This window comes from Colias philodice, chromosome 2 (genome assembly GCF_061535455.1).
Source record: "Colias philodice isolate Cphi_HAF_F1 chromosome 2, ilColPhil1 Martin Lab GWU primary, whole genome shotgun sequence".
Taxonomy (NCBI): domain Eukaryota; kingdom Metazoa; phylum Arthropoda; class Insecta; order Lepidoptera; family Pieridae; genus Colias; species Colias philodice.
The window spans coordinates 13,048,408-13,065,940 of NC_143087.1; the positions used below are offsets into that span (position 1 = coordinate 13,048,408).

The following is a 17,533-nucleotide window of genomic DNA, read 5'->3' on the forward strand; positions in this document are numbered from 1 at the left end:
GTTCTGTCTTGGACGTCCGTGTGTCTGTATGTGCGGATCCTTTTTCTTGTTAACACGATAGCGACCGAAATACTTTACTAATCGAGTCTTTTTTTTTCTCTTACGCTTGAGTATGCTCAGGAATAGAACCCTTTCATTTTTCAGGGTCTGATTCGATGTGGTTTAATTGTTATTAAATAAACAAAAATAATCTATACATATAATAAAATCGTAGGAAAGTCAAAACTGTACATTGAATATTTTTTTAAAAGAATACATAATCCATGATCTATAATCGATATAGAAGCCAAAAACATAGTTTTTAGAATTTTTGTCTGTTTGTCTGTTTGTCTGTTTGTCTGTTTGTCTGTTTGTCTGTTTGTCTGTATGTTTGTCCAGGCTAATCTCAGAAAGTACTGCACGGATTTACTTCAAATTTTGCATGAATATTACTAACAGGTCGGGTCAGGCTGTTATATACATATTATCATGCTATCACCTGCGGGGGAGGAGCTGTGAACCTTTATTCTTCTTACGTATTCTCTGTACTACGACAGCGTACAATATAAAGACTCATGTTTAAATGTTGTTTTTGAGTAAGCCATGCTATTGTCTACCTTTACACTATAAAAACTACATCATTTAAGTAATTTTGGCAGAGAAACAGTATAATGAATCTTAGTAGTATAAAGACAAATTTAAAACAGCGCCATCTATGAGATTTCATTAAAATTAAATCAATTTACATAATATTAACGCTCCTTGGAAATTCATAATTTAAATATTATGAATTATGATGTTGGTGAGGTTGTTTTTTTTTTAAAGTTAAATAAATAATTCATATCTTCCCAGAGTCCATTTCAGGTGCGCTTATATTTCATGTGAATATACTAAATTTTTATAAGTGAGGGTAGATGTTTATTATTTGATGTCAAGCAAGACACCATTACAGTTATATAGGTAATAGACGCAGTATTTGTATTCTCTTTGGGTAATAGTAGATAACAGTGATTGTGTTCATTGGTTACATTTTTAAAAATCTTCGGCTTTTTTTTAATTTTCGCCTTCTTGCGTTCCCACAAAAGGTAAGTTGTAGCTTTTATATAGTTAGACTCATGTTTTTAATCAGTTAAAGTTATGACAAAATAAGAAAATGATGAAATTTTATTTTTATGTATAACTTTTACAAGACTATATTATACGCCCAAAGAAGGTCACTTTAGTTCTTGATAAAACTTTATTTGTTAGTAGCTTTTTAATAAAATTAGGTACACTTATCTTTTGATTTTTTTTATTTACAGATTCAATGTTCATAAAAATTGACGATTTGCGTGAGGATGTAGTGGAAATTAGTAACCTTGCGCGTGGTCAATCAATACATATAATAAAATTCTAGAAAATTGATGTCTGTACACTAAAAATATGTAAAAAAAATAGCAGGGGTTATTATTAAATCGATCCCAAACCCAAAACTGTAGTTATAAATTTTTTTGTCTGTTTGTCTGTATGTTTGTGCACGCTAATCTCAGAAACGGCTTATCCGATTTAGATGCGATTTATTATTATTTATTAATATATTGTGGTAATCTTCATTTAACATTTAGTGTTTATTTCATGTTAATCGGTTCGTAAATAAAAAAAAAGTTATGACCATTTAAGTATTCACGGCGAACATTTGCTAAGGCATTCTATTGTACACTATACAGTGTACGATAAAACGTAAGTTATCTGTTATACGCTACAGTTTTTCCTTATAAATGTCCAGGTGATCATATTGAAAGTCCCCAAGGGTGGGGGGGTAAGCTGAGGTAGTAGGGGGGGAAGTGGTCAAATTAGAATTATGCTTACTTCTAGGTAAATTTTATACATAAAATGTCCTTTAAATTATGTCGTATTATATTTTTAACCCCCGACGCAAAAAGATGGGTGATAAGTGTTTGACCGCTATGTGTGTCTGTTTGTGCCACTGTAGCTCGCTAACAGGTAATACGAATTAGATGCGTGTTAGGCAGCATATTTTCCGACGCTGGTTCTTAGATAAAGTGTATCAAAATCGGTTCATCCATTTATTATACCTAGGTATATAGAGGTAAAAGTGGGAATGTGGGAAAAAATATTAGTTATATTTTTATCCAATTCAGTTTATCCATTTATTAGATTACAGCGGTAAAAGTGGGAATGAACAATAATCGAATGTGATCAAATAATATACTCAAGCGGCATATCAAAATATAAAAGAGCAACGTGTTTTATCGAAATCGGTTCATCCGTTTATTACATTTAGGGGTGACAGTGGTTAGATAAATAAACCAAATGGAGCATCAAACGACAGGATATGACGTGTACATAATACATATAGGTATAATTAGATAATATGGTTTACATCAAAATCGGTTCTGCCATTTACTAGGTGTGGAAAGAGAAGGGTTGAAAGTCTGTGAAAGAAGAGGGGGATATGGGAGCGGGAGGATAGCCACACCCTGGAAATTTTGAACTCTACTCAAAGCCACATAGGCCTGGCTCTTGGCAATTTTTTTTTCCTAAAGATACCACTTCTTTTGCCACTGTGATCCATTACAATTTGTGCACGGTTACGGCCCAACTTAAAAGATGTCAAGGAGCAACAAACTTATAGATATCAATATGATGTAGGAATGTAATATGGAGGTAGAGGTCAAAAACTCACTTGAAAATATCACATGAAAATAAGAAACCGAAGTTAAAAATTTAAAAATTAAAAAGAAAAACCCAACGCAACGAAGGAAAAGGAATAAATAATAATTTTACAAACTTCCCGACGATCTTTAAAATTAAGTACCATTATAAAAAAATATAATTGTATATGATATGATAATGATGGTATGGCAGCCCCGATGACTTTTTTTTTTAAAGTGAAACTTTTATTTCATCGTCTCAAACTTTTTGGTCTGTGTAGCGCATGTCGCGTGACGGTCGGCTGCCGAGTAGGTATAAAGCAGTGTTCGGAACCGTACGATAATTATTATCGTACAAATACGATAATTTTGTGCCTAAGTTTCACTTTTACCGTGGTTTCATAAAACCACACAACATTTTTATTTTTATAAATATTTAAAATGGTAAGTATTTATTTTTAAAGATCTTCGGGAAGTTTGTAAAATTATTTATTCCTTTTTCTATGCACTTTTCTTCGTTGCGTTGGTTTTTTTTTAATTTAATTTTTATTGCACGGTCTAAACGGTTTAGTTACTACAGGCGTGAGACAGGAAAGATCTGAGCGCTGAGACAAACGTCAAAACGCAAAGGAATAGAATCCGCTATCGATACTAATTATTGTCATAAGCGTATGATGTTTTGCTAAGGATTTGTTCACCTTACCAACGACGACGACGACCACGAACAAAATTTTCATCCAGTCGTAATTTAACAAAATTGTGCTAAACACAATTAAAAATAAATTATTAAAATTTCCTGTCGTTCTGGTGATTGGAATTTTTATTTTTGAGATCAACGAATGAAAAAATAGATTTTTCGTAGAAACGGTGGCTCCTAGAAAACAATGTATTTGAAGTTTTTTATAGATAATTTTACCGTTTCTACCTGTACCTTAGCAAAACATCATACGCTTATGTCAATTAGTATCGATAGCGGATTCTATTCCTTTGCGTTTTGAAGTTTGTCTCGGCGCTCAGTTGCTGCATGATATATTGTCAAAAACATCCATACAAGGAAGGAAGAAAAATAAATTTGCTCCCTTCCCTCATGGTGCCTAAAAATAATATGACATAATTTAAAATAAATTTTATGTAGAAAATTAACTAGGCATTTATTTTTTATTTTTTAGCTCAGTTTAGTAATAAATTTTACTAAGAGCGTATACGCACTATGCGGGTAACCGCATTGCGGGTAGCCGTCCGGCTGACCGCAAGCACAATTATGTACGTAATATTCATTTCTATGCGCACTGTATGATATTGATATTAATGAATATTACGTACATAATTGTGCTTGCGGTCAGCCGGACGGCTACCCGCATAGTGCGTATACGCTCTAACAGTTCTTTTAATTATTTATGGTAGTACGTGTTTATTCAATAAAAGTTAAGTAGTCACCTACTATGCAGTCACTATTCCACGCGGACGAAGTCGCGGGCACAGCTAGTAATTAATAAATATTTATAAAAAAAAAATTATGAGGCGTGCACTTTTGGATTTTCCAAATTATTTCTTAATATTGACGACTTTTAATCGTATCCAAAATTTATTTGATTATGTGAAGTTGATAAATACCTATCAATATTTAATGGCTAGTTAACACTGAAAATTCCGCTAATTTTGATCTAGCTGTAACCCGAAACATTATCTAAATATCAAATCTCCACTCCCCTATAAAACAATAATGATTACATTCCAATACAAAGAGATGATTTACCATTTAACTATACCATAATTAAACCAAATCAAGTTTCGAAAATAAATTAATTATATCAGCACATGCGTGAAACTCTACAAAAGCGATAAATAAACACTTGCTAGCAAGTATTAATAAAAAATTTGCCGTACCTAAGTAAGTACCTACAAGTAAGTATGTATAATAAAACCCAAAAAAAGGCTCAACCAATTTGTGTGATACACTACAGTGTCATAATTACCGCGGCACGCTTTTGTCGTAAGCCGTCCTTTGTGATCAATTTTTAAATAGAATAAGGAATTTTAATGACTTGCTTTCAAGCTGATCTCATAAAATTGTTCACGTGGTATGCTTCAGATCTTTTCTAAAACAAAACCTTATTGGTTGGTTTACAGGAAAATAAATGCTCGTACCTAATACGATGTTGAAAATACTCATACAAAATACAGCATTAATATGCTAAATATAATTATTTAGAGAAAAGAATCCCTTTAAACATATTACCTACTGGCTACTGGTACTGACCAGGACACCAGCTGTATTCATCACGTGCATTGAGATATCGTGTCGATTTTAAGTAATTTTATGGTACAGTTAAATAAGTAAAAAAAAATGTGATATAACTATGCTGTAGGTATGTTTCTTTATGTCACTAATCGAACTTTATTAGTGACAATTAATGAATACAAGAAAATATCACACCCATTCACGAAGTAATAATAAAGCACTTAATACATTTTATCTATTTATTTTCATCCACAAATTAATGTTAATCCAATTTACAGACACCAACAATTTGATCATACATAACTAAACGGAGACCGCCAACACAACCGACCACGGCCACCAAATAAAAACGCTCTCAAATCTATAAAAGTCCACAACATAAAACATTACAGTCGTTGACAGACCCTCGGCCCTCCTAATGGTTCACAACGGGCCATTCATTCACCATAAAACCCTGGTATATAAAAAGCCTTTGATTGTCAAGTGTTTATGATAAGCTAAAAGGAACAGAGGGCCTGTGACCCGATCATTGTATGTTGGACACCTGTTAGCTTCAGAGATTCATAAAGGTTGTAAAATGTAATGATCGTCTGCTTATACCTATTGCTAGTCGCTCATCTTTGACATACAACATGCTAAATATGCAATGAAGGATGTAGTTTATTGATTGTTATCAATATCGATGTCTTTTGGCGTGATAGAAGATAATATTAGATTAAGTAGGGCATTTCAATACAGGTAAGGTAAAAGGAAATCTTAATTCGGCCTTGATTATTCCGCACATTTGTGATTCCATTAGGGCTTCTAAAATAAATCTTGACGTTAAGATAAGACAAACCTTTAAAATAATAAATCAAATTATTAAATAAAAAAGACGTGTGGCACTCGGGGACTGCCGCGGTAAAGCTATTGCATAGCATGCCTTCAAGCCACACCTCCGTGCCCGTCGGAGTGGGGAGCGTGAGGTTTTTTCGTTACGGAATTTCTGGATTCGGTCCCCGTGCTCAAGGCTCGCGATAGAAGCTATGCAATAGCTTAAAACTATCAATTAAACATAAAATCTAAAAAATAAACCTATAACTAACCATTGAAATTCACGATTTAAGTTCGTTGTATACTTCACAAATACAAAAACCTCAATCCCTTTACATAACTACCCATATTAATGACAGCATGACGCATAACGGAGGATGTGAAAAAGGTCCAAGAATAGCAGAATCAAAGCATTTCGTGAATCGACGAGCAATTTAAGTAAACCATTGGAGCATAACGAATAGCGAAAGCGATTGCATTGTGCAAGCGCCCGGGGCGCCGGCGCCGGCGGTGATCGTTCTAGCAATGATCCCTAGTTCAGAAAAAGTATCTTTATCACGTGTGTTTATCTGATACAAGGGGTTAGGTCACAGTTCTGAAGTCAAAAGTTGATCGCGATCTGTTTGGAAATTATAATGCTCAATACTGTATCATTCAATTAGGCCGTAACTTGATGACGTTATATTATTTATAGTATGATAATCATTTGTACCCTATTATATATTTATTAATTATGTACAAAAAAAGTATATTTATCAAATTATTAGCATCAGCTTCAATAGGCTATTTGACAGTATAAAAAATAAATTACTTTTTTGTGTAATCCATATATATATAAGGTTTTTGAAGCGATTTAAATTAATAAATGATATAAATAATAACTTATTTATTTATAAATCGTCGAGAAAAAACATCATATTTTTTTAAATTACCACGTGACCGAAAACATCCATGATTGGCTGCATCTGCCATGACGTCACAGCGGCGTAAATAACAAGTGATCCCAACGTTTACTCACGTCGTTGCTGAATTTCGCTTTTGGTTTTGTTTCTTGTATAACTTATTTCTTGTGATTCAAGGTGTCTGTAATCAGTTTTGTTCTTTATGTGTTATTTTTGTTTGTCATGGAACCAAATTTCGAAAAAGCAGACAGTAGAAATCTACCTAAAGTGGACGCTATAATGGTTGGCATGTTCTTTATAAACAACCCAGATTTTTACGCTCCTGAATTGAGAAATGTGAAAACAGCTACGTAAGTTAATATTTCAGTCGTCATTCATTACCTTTTTAGTTAAATGTACCTACAAACATGAATCACAGTAGCACAATAATTATGAAGTATACATTTTTTAGGTTATGCCCTTTGTTTTTCATTTCAGCCATCCAGTTTAAAGGATTGACGTGTTTGTATTGATTATTATATATGTATTGACAATTTATATATATCATTATCTAACCGTTATAAATTATAAATTATCGTTATAAATTATCTAAGCAGGTAAGTAATGAGACGATTTATACTATGTATTGCAAATAAAATAAACTGCCTACTAGGTATTCAACACCATACTTACATCGAAGTGGTCTTCACAAAAAAATATAACTGTTTTAATTGACATATCTAATATCACTTGGATTTCTGCGAGCTAACTGCAACCACTTTCTACGCATTTTTATATCTTTTGGAGCACATAATATAAATAGTTTGTCAGGGGTTTTAATAGTTGTATTTCTGCATCCAGGAATTACACACTATCTATAAGAACTCATTTTCTGGTTTTTAAGCAGATTAACTTAATTATACTATAATTAAAACAAAAACGAACAATAAGTACTAGGAGCAAGTTGATGTTTACGCCGCTGTGACGTCACCATGGTCGCGAGACGCCATATTCTTCAAAATTGTGTTTTGGCGGCATATTTGAATATCATGTTTTTATTTTCCATTTTCTCAATGAATAACTACAAAAAATTAAGAAACATGTGTTTTGTGTGCTCTATAAACGTATCTTAATAATTTGAGACAGTTTTCAAAACCTTGTCAAATAGCCTATTATATGCAAAGTTACCATTGTAAGATTTGACATTTATACATAAATCGCCCTACACAACCGTTAAAATTCTAACATCCAAATACAATAAATTACAACAAGATAGAAGCATTAGCCTCTCCAACTAGGTAAACGCGACATTAACAGTACTCACGTATACCGCGGCTTTACACGCATATCTGGCCATTACCCGGTTCCCTGCTGCGTGACGCATGCGCAGTAAACCTGTGGGACACTCCATCAATTTATGGCGCCTTTTGAGCCCACCGACAATGGCCGTGACAAACGCAAGTTAAAAGCTTTCCGAATGCTATTTAATTTGCCATGCCTATAATATAAGATATTCGTGTCCTTTGTTCTCGATTTGTACTTTGAAGTGGTGTTTTCGGAAAGTGTGATTCATTTTTGGGGATGGTTTGTCGTAATTTAAAATAGCTGTTGTTAGATACAAAAGTATTGCGAAACTGTATAGGTGTTTCAAACATGCGAAAATTGAACAACATGTTTGTTTGAAATTTTGCAGTTTATGGTATAGTCTGGAACTCTGGAATAGTAATAAGGCTAATAATTGTGACTTTTATACCCATTATACATAAAAAAAATATGTGAAGGAAAATGTAACATTTTTTCTAGTTAGGAGTTAGAACCATACTATCCAATTACTAGAAATGACTAATGAAGTTATTTACTGCACTTTAATTACATGTATCCAGTGACAATGTTTATCAAACTTTCCTAGAAAAAACACCACACTAGATGAAAAAACAACCTGTTCAAGATAGCATTCGTCATGTATCCGTCAAGATATGGTCCAGAAGCTTGTTAGTGTGATACCTCGTCCTCTGGAATCTAAGATCATTACGCGTCAACAAAAAGCGATCATCGATAGAATTATAAAAAGATCGCCATATTCGGTAGCCGCTAATGATGCAGCTCCCACGGGCGGTAAACACTGGGAGTTTAAGGATGGGTATTTTAGTGACGCGGTTGAAATAACTCAGACGGTACTATGTAAACAGCGAATTTTTAACACAAACAATAGGTTCTTTAACCTCGGATGTTTATTGTTTAGTGATTTATCAAGCTTCTATTAAAATAAGTAGACGATTAGACAAATAATTTTTAAGTTGAGCTTTGTAGTGGAAACTATGTCTGAACTTTCTAGCTATTTCGGGTATAAACACTGTAAAATCACTACATAGTAGGTATAAAACAAAGTCGCTTTCTCTGTCCCTATGTCCCTATGTCCCTTTGTACGCTTAAATCTTTGAAACTACGCAACGGATTTTGATGCGGTTTTTTTTAATAGATAGAGTGTTTTTCTGTAGTGTATTTAGTATCAGCAATGCACCCGCGCGAAGCCGGGGCGGGTCGCTAGTCTACTATACGACGTTTTAAATTATAAAATAATTCGTTATAATAAGGACGTTAAATAGCTAGACATTATAGTTGTTACAAAAGGAAGTAAATACGGCTTATATAAAGACACAAGACTCATACAAAATATATACATTGGTAATATGAGATATTGTTCGTTCTTTGTGAGTGCTAATTGCTTACAGTCTTACTATCGACCCTAAAAAATCTTATTATCAATACTTCTTAGCAAAATCATCATCATCCTTGAAAATGCAATCGTACCAATAAAACAGTAGATTTTCTGTAACTATAGCCACCCAGTCACTTCCAACAAATTGGATATTTCTGTAGTGATGTTGCCACACAAAAGGCAAGTGTCGATTGTGCCTCTTACGGCCGCTCGTTATCTCCGCCATATTAGGGTTCCGTGCGTCTTGAATTAACAATTGTTCCATTGATTTTTAATATCAAATTGGATTCCGTGGATTCAATTGAATTAGGGCCGATAGATATCAAAAATAGGTAAATTAGATCCTTAATTAATTAATTATATAATAAAAACATAAACTTTTATAATAATCTCAGAGTTAAATAATAAATGGAGCTATTTTGAGCGAGTTTTTAGTTGAAAAGTAAATTAAGATTTTTTAATTACCTTATGTATAACTTTCTTTTACATAATTGAAATAGCTTGAACTAAAGCGAAAATAGCTTAAATAAAGTGTGATTCATATTAGCTATTAACCTTTTTAAAGATTTTTTGACGTGACAACGTCTTATAATTCGATAGAGCCGGCAGCACGCACGAAAAAACATGACTCATGCGGCGTTACCTCGCTCTGAGGCGTTCCATGTAAGGCTTGAAGTGCAAGCGAGAGCGCGGAACGAGCGACAAAGAAGCACAATCGGACGTTCGCGTTGTCACGTTCAACTATCGTCAGTAAACCGACTTTACAGACAACCAATTTTTTTGCAAGAGCAGCTTGATTTTCTTGTCCAATTCAAGGAGCATCTGAACAACGTGTCGTAAAATGTAACATCATCACTCATAATTACAAAAGGCTTTGACGCTCTAATTATAGTCAAAGCATTTCGCCACTTCTTCATTATTTTAAATGATTTGTGTATTATGGCCCTATTAAGGAACCCACGATGGTTACAATAATAGCTTTTTATTACATAAATGCATCCGATATTAGTAATTAGAAATTATATAATTTATGAATAAAAAGGCATATCCATATAATATTATTCTCTAGTATCTTGTATGGTTTAAATAAGTTTTGGAATGAAACTTAATAAGATAGAAGTCCTGAGACATTTCTATTTCTCCTATTCCACTTAAAATTAATATTGGATATCTTATTCGTACTTTTAATCACTCATAACAACAACCAAATTCAACCCTTTCTCAATCAGATGATCCAAAACAAAAATATGACATGCATTTTTAATCTGTACCAGTATCCACTTGACACTCGACGCGTGGGAACCATCTCAAGGAACGGGCCACTAATCGCTTGATCAGACTAAATTTATTGTTCATTATTAATATGTCCACGAATATTAGTCGAGTTCAAACATGTGCTCTTCAATGAGACGTGAGAAATTAAAAAGGTTTTTTTTATTAGTGAATGGTAATTGAGTTGCCTTTCATTGAGAATATTAACGATAAAAAAGGATAATGGTTGATTTGTAACTATAAATAAATTGAAGCGTCTGTTTGTAATAGTTTCTTTCATACCAAAAATTAATAAAATAATCTTTGTCCAACTGTTTATTTAGGGTCATCAAAACAATTGGCCGATACTGAACCTGGTCCCAATGAGATCTCTACACATTCTTATTTCTTGACGACTGCAAACAAACATATTGGTGACATTATTAGATTACAAACTATATAGAACATAATATTTTAATTAATTTTTAAATACCCATGTAGTTACCACCCCTAGACCAGGTATTGTATCATTTTTCATATCCTTCATATTATCTGCGACTCGGTCACCATACCTTCTATTGTATATGCAGCACGCACTTCTCAGCACTTAGTAAAAAACAAAGCAAATCAATCGCCTCTCTTCCAATCCCACGTGATTATCCATAATACTTTGCTTATGAAACTGATAACAGACTCGACAAACCGGTCGAGATTGGTATCGCATTACCGTCATTACGTTTGAACATTACTTGTGCATCTGACATACTTGCGTGCTTTACATTTTTATTGAGATTTAATGTTTTCATATTATTTAATGGGATTATTGATAATCGAACTCAAAACGTATTTATTCATGTAAGATTTGTGTGTTTATGAGTACTCAATTAAAACTACTAACGATTTGGAATATCGCTTTTGAAAAGAATCAGCAAGAAACTCTACGGTTAGCTACCCTGTTCATTGTTCAAATCAGCCAATGCATTATAATTTCAAATATTATTATCTTAATTATTCAATCCGTTCTATTATCATTGCCTAGCTTGATTCTATATTTAATGAAATGTTTTTAATTTGCTCTATATTAACCGACTGAATTGAATTTATCTAAATTACAGAAATCGCATCTTTTTTTGCATTATAATATAACACAACCATTATTTGCAGAGCAGTCCTCTACTTAATATCTGTATACTTTGCATATACATAATTCCTTCTTCTTCTTACAATAAAACACCAGCAGTGGTTGTCACAACAATAAAACAAGATGACTGCACCAGCATGATGTGCTGTTCATTAAATCAAAGAGACTTGTGAAGTCGTAAACCCATGGAAAACAGACGTGTTTGCGAGTTAATAGAAATTCAAATTTATTCACACAGTTATTGTATGATTTATAATCTGTTGCGGATGACATATTGCTTACTGTCAAAATGAGGCTTGTAACAGGTGTTTTGGTCATACGTAAAATGGTGAAATTGTGCTTTTTGATTTACTATACAAGCAAATAAACGATAAATAAATTTTGATAGAGTCAGGGGACATGTCGCATAAGTAAATAATATACAATACGTTCTTATATAGATATGTATTATTATTTATTAATATAGTTAACTAGCCGTCATCTTCTCTTATATATAAAAATGAATCGCAAAATGTGTTGGTAAGCGCATAACTCGAGAACGGCTGAACCGATTTCGATAATTCTTTTTTTATTATATTCCTTGAAGTACGAGGATGGTTCCTATGTAGAGAAAACGTAAATATTATGTACCACGGGCGAAGCCGGGGCAGACCGCTAGTCACACATAATAATATACCTAAACAACGATAAAAGAATTTAAAAATCGGTCCAGAAGTTTCTGTCATTAGGACTTTCAAACAAGCTCTATGTACTTATAGTAAAGATTCAAATACATGCTACTGCATAGTCGGAAAAGTTTTTGAATGTCCCATACCTTTGAAGTCGAGACATTACATAAGTACGGTGCTAAAAGCCATCTCATTTTCCTCAATTTTATAATCAGGACCATAATATTTACGCAATAAGAGAAACCCGGTTTAAATAACTCGAAATCCAAGAAAACAGTTCCCATTAAAAACGGACATTACGAGATTCTGTGCATTCATTAAAATATCTCCAAGTGAATTCATCATTCCTTCGCGTTTCATTAATGGGGGAATACAGCCTTCCGACACACAATTATAGACCATAAACCATTACAATAAGATTTAATTTAGTGTATAGAAATGTGCTATATATCCCTGTACCATCGATTTACGATACTGCCTCCGATTGTGAGTAGAAAGTTTTAGACACATTATTGTGAGTCACAAAGAAATTTACATCAAACGTAATACATATATCTAAAACTTTTATCGATCGTAATATTTCAAACTATTATCAAATGACTGGGAGCGTGTTGTACAATGCTGCTTTAGTATTAACAGTCGAAAAATACATCGTAAAAGTTCTTACTAGAAAAGGAATGTATGTAAAAGGTTTTAGATAAATTTAAAGACTTTTATTGGGGTTTTATTATTACGGGATTATTACAACTTACAAATAAGAGTAACCGTTAAGTCACTGATTATATTGTTAAGTAGACATAAATATTAAGTACTTAGGTTGGATTAGAAATTCTTTTCATATTTTTATAAGTTACGGTTATACAATGGGACAAACAAAATAGTGATATCTTACAGAGGATTACGGAAGAATGACGCGTGCTCAACTTTTATTTCGCCAGTAAAACATTTTATTTTACATACCTATTTTATGTTTTAGTGGTCTCTTTAAAAATACATTTTATCCAATCGTTTATAAAATTGAAAAACACATACACACAAAATATGCTTGTTCCCATAAAAAACGTAATTTCTCGTCGTCGAAAATTTTGCCAGTACCACATATTGTTTTTTTTTTCAAGCAGAGAGTTTCTATGTCATGTACTGTTTCATTTACATTTTACATAAGAACAACAGGTAATAAATACAGCACACACACACACACACACAGACACACAGATAGTTCTAAACTTCTAGACTATAATTATCTTAGAAATGGGTCATTTATTTCCACACGACAATACGAGTGGGTCGATCGTTAACATGTTATATGTTTGTTTTGTTTAAGCTCTCATTATTTTATTGTTTCCTTTCGTCTCCCATTTGACCATGTTTTAATAGTTCCTTGTTTATCAAGTAAAGAATATAAGATACAGTTAAAAGCTATCTTATAGAAATTTGTAGTGAAATTGTCCAGTTTATAACTTCTAAAAGTCACTAACTACTGCGAATTCGTTATTGAAGATGGCAATTGATATCTATCGTATGCGTATATCTTATTTTCGTATAAATCTGTTTTACTCCAAAAACTTCTCAAATAGATTAACTGAAAATTTTATACCTACAAATGTAGAGTTACACACACGGGTTACACAACATATTAGGTGCTTCTTATCCTAACCTGAAAAAATATTTTACACACTTTAACCTGTTCGAACTACGGTGTGGGCTTCTTGGCGATGTATTTTTTAACAATTTGACGTCTTCAATTGACTCAAAATATAAAGGTCCGGCCACACACTGCGGTGTAATTACTCGATCGTGCCGCACGAACATTTAGGGCGCTGTTTGTTGAGTAAACACCTTTATTTGGAGCATTAAGGGATGAGAGAATAGCGTTAATGTTGTAGATATTTTTAACTTTATTGGGTGTTAAAAGACTTACGTTTCATTTCAATTATTGGCCGATAAATGCAAATATGATATAAATATCAATTCATTATGTTTTTATATTTTATTCTAAATCAAAAACACTTATTGTGATAAGCTGGGGGCTATAATTGATACAGATAAACCCAAAAACATTCACAAACAAAAATCTAACAACTACTCTAAACCAGAGCGTACTTTAGAAATAAAAGTAAATTGAAGATGATAATTTATTTTTCTAATTAAAAAATTTATAAAATTTTTAAAACTCTACTTACAACATAACTACCTAACTTCCCAATTATATCGAAAAATCTTAATAAATAAAATAATTGAAAATTTCCGCTAAATCCTATAATTTGTACCACACCATATCCAGCAGTGGTATGTAAGCGGTACGTGACCCACAAGCTCCGAGCCGCTGGGATCCGTAAAGATCTCTATTAGCTTATCAATAATCTTATTTCTAGTTGTGCCTGTGATCTTTAGTGTAGGGAATTTACTGTTTTGTTGATTAGGTTTTTCTATTAGTATATTACTTATACGCAAGTATGCTGTAGATAACTTTATCTTAATACTATTATAAAGGCGAAAGTTTGTATGGATGTATGGATGTATGGATGTTTGTTACTCTTTCACGTAAAAACTACTGAACCGATTACAATGAAATTTAGCACACATATAGAGGGTAACTTGGATTAACACATAGGATAGGTTTTATCCCGGAAATCCCACGGGAACGGGAACTATGCTGGTTTTCCTTTGAAAACGCGGGCGAAGCCGAGGGCGGAAATCTAGTAAAAAATATAATTTATTGTCGTTTTTCCAGACTCAAATTTTAACTCTATAAAGTTAAACTGAACGTGAATAATCAACCTGCCTTCTGAAATTAACGTACTTAGATATCTAAAATAACGCCGCCACTTGCATTTTTATGTCCGTTGCATTTTACGTTATTTAATTTAGGTATTCTGATGTCTAGTATTATACAATGAAATGTCAAAAATAAATTGTAGTGAGTTGAGTGATTTATTTCGCACTTTTAATAAACTTAAAAAAACCAAATTTTATAATTTTTTCTGTTTCAACTATCATTTTTTAACTTTTAATAATAGTGCGCGTCAGCTCATCACTTATACCACACACCATGTCCAGCCCTGGTATGCGATATGTAACCAGAGCGGTCGACACTCAGAAAAACTGTATGCCCTGGAATAGGGCTGCCTACTGAGTGAAAATATTTTATTTTACTTATCACAGAGAGCAGCAGAGTTAACTTAAGAAAATTCGATGACCCAATTGAGTTATAACAAATGTAAGAATTAACGATAAATAAAAGGTTCTAATATTCAACATTGAAAGTATTAATCAATATTTTTCAATATTTTCATTAAATTAGAAACGACGTCAGTTATGTTTTATATTTTTTAAATAACTTGATTGTTAGAGTTTTACTAGCTCTTCAGCATTGCGCTCGGAAGATTTTAAGATTTCATTACCGGTACCAAAATATTCAACAACAATAATTATTATTCTAACAAACAACAATATAATAATAAATGAAGTATGTAATGCACAATAATCAAAAGAAAATCGATCAGTAACTGATTATTATAGTTCAGACTCTACTTTTAATTTATCGATACAAATAGTAATTCCCTACTTATGAGTAGGCATATAGGATTCATCTCCAATTTGATTAACGTTTTCGTGTTGAACATAAGCTAAAGATAGTGTGATGAATGAGTAAGATGCTGATTGCTGTTAGCTGTTCCTTCGAATCAAAAAGGTAGAAAAGTACAAGACTGTTACTGACCGTGAATCTATACTAATATTATAAAGAGGAAAGGTTTGCATGTATGTATGGTTTTCACGCATAAACTACTGGACCGATTTTGATGAAATTTGGCACAGATAATCTATAGACCCTGAGAAAGAACATAGGCTGCCTTTTATTGCGAAATATGTACCACGGGCGAAGCCGGGGCGGACCGCTAATCTTAATTAAACTAAATGTCTTTGAAACGTATATCTATAGCTATTATATTAGTTTCTAAGCGTGGCATTGCGCGATTCTTCGATAGAAATCTCTTATGATATTATACCTCTATTTCAAATTTCATTGAACTCAATTCAGCCGTTCTGTCAGTTATACTAAGATTATAGAATATTATATGTATTTTGTACATAATATGTATGATATTCGATAAGTCAAATGGAGGCTCTCATTGTCGCAGGCCAAGACTCACTTTGGGTCCCTGCGCCACTCTAGCAGCTAGCATAGCATGATATTCGATATTGTGAATTGTTTGAATTATAAAAAGCCTTTGCTTTTGAACCAAGTAAGCAACTCCAAAAAAAAATAATATTTATACGTAAAAATTGCATATTATTATAGTTTCGATTACATTTAAATAGTAAACAAAAGCTAAGTCTTTGAACGATAATAACCTACTCTACAACTTCACATATAGTTTCACGGATTTACAACTACATTCTAAAATAAACACATATACATAATAATATATTTGTTCCTACATCATTATTTAAACGTTAGCCATTAACAAAATGTCGAATTCACCAAATTCGTCGCAACCATTAGAGCGCGGAAGGAATAAAATTTTATGAGCCCTAATGTGTCATTTGTAAGGGAATTTAGATTAATTAAGATCACACCATATTCAGATGGAACTTCACTAATAGTTGTATAAATAGACTAGTGTATCTACCCGACTTTGCTCTACATGGGAGAACTTTTCCAATAGTAAATTCGTTATAAGATAATTAAATCACAATGTTTTTCCTCTTTAAGATGTAGATTAAACAAGTGATAATAAACAAAAAATATGAAAATATTTCATCTTTCAAGACAAATATGTATTATACATATAGAAACATAGACATAAACAATTGTTAATCAAATAGTTTTACAATAGGTAGGTATAATATTATTTAATGTACTTGAAATTTCATTTAGTTACACACAGTACAATTTAATCCCTGTCATTGGCTATACCTCGTAAGCTTCCTAAAACGTATTCTAAGCTCATACTTAAATGCCAAGGTAGACGAGGTCGCGGGTAAATACTAGCTTTTTGTTAATATAGCAGGACATGGAAGACTCTACAAAATTTAAATCACAACCAACTTAATCTCTATTAAAATAAAGGCTGTTTTACATTGAGGGTAGTTTCTATTTAAACTGAAAATAGCATCAATATTGAGTTTTAGTACCTTAAATTTAAGGTCTATTTTATACAATCGATGTTATTCCGCGGAT

General features: G+C 32.6%; 1 protein-coding gene across 1 annotated transcript in view; it reads right to left on the minus strand.

Annotated features, from left to right (window-relative positions):
* wb (wing blister) overlaps positions 1–17,533 on the minus strand; it is a 140,556-nt gene that overhangs the window by 115,561 nt on the left and 7,462 nt on the right. The window lies entirely within an intron of this gene.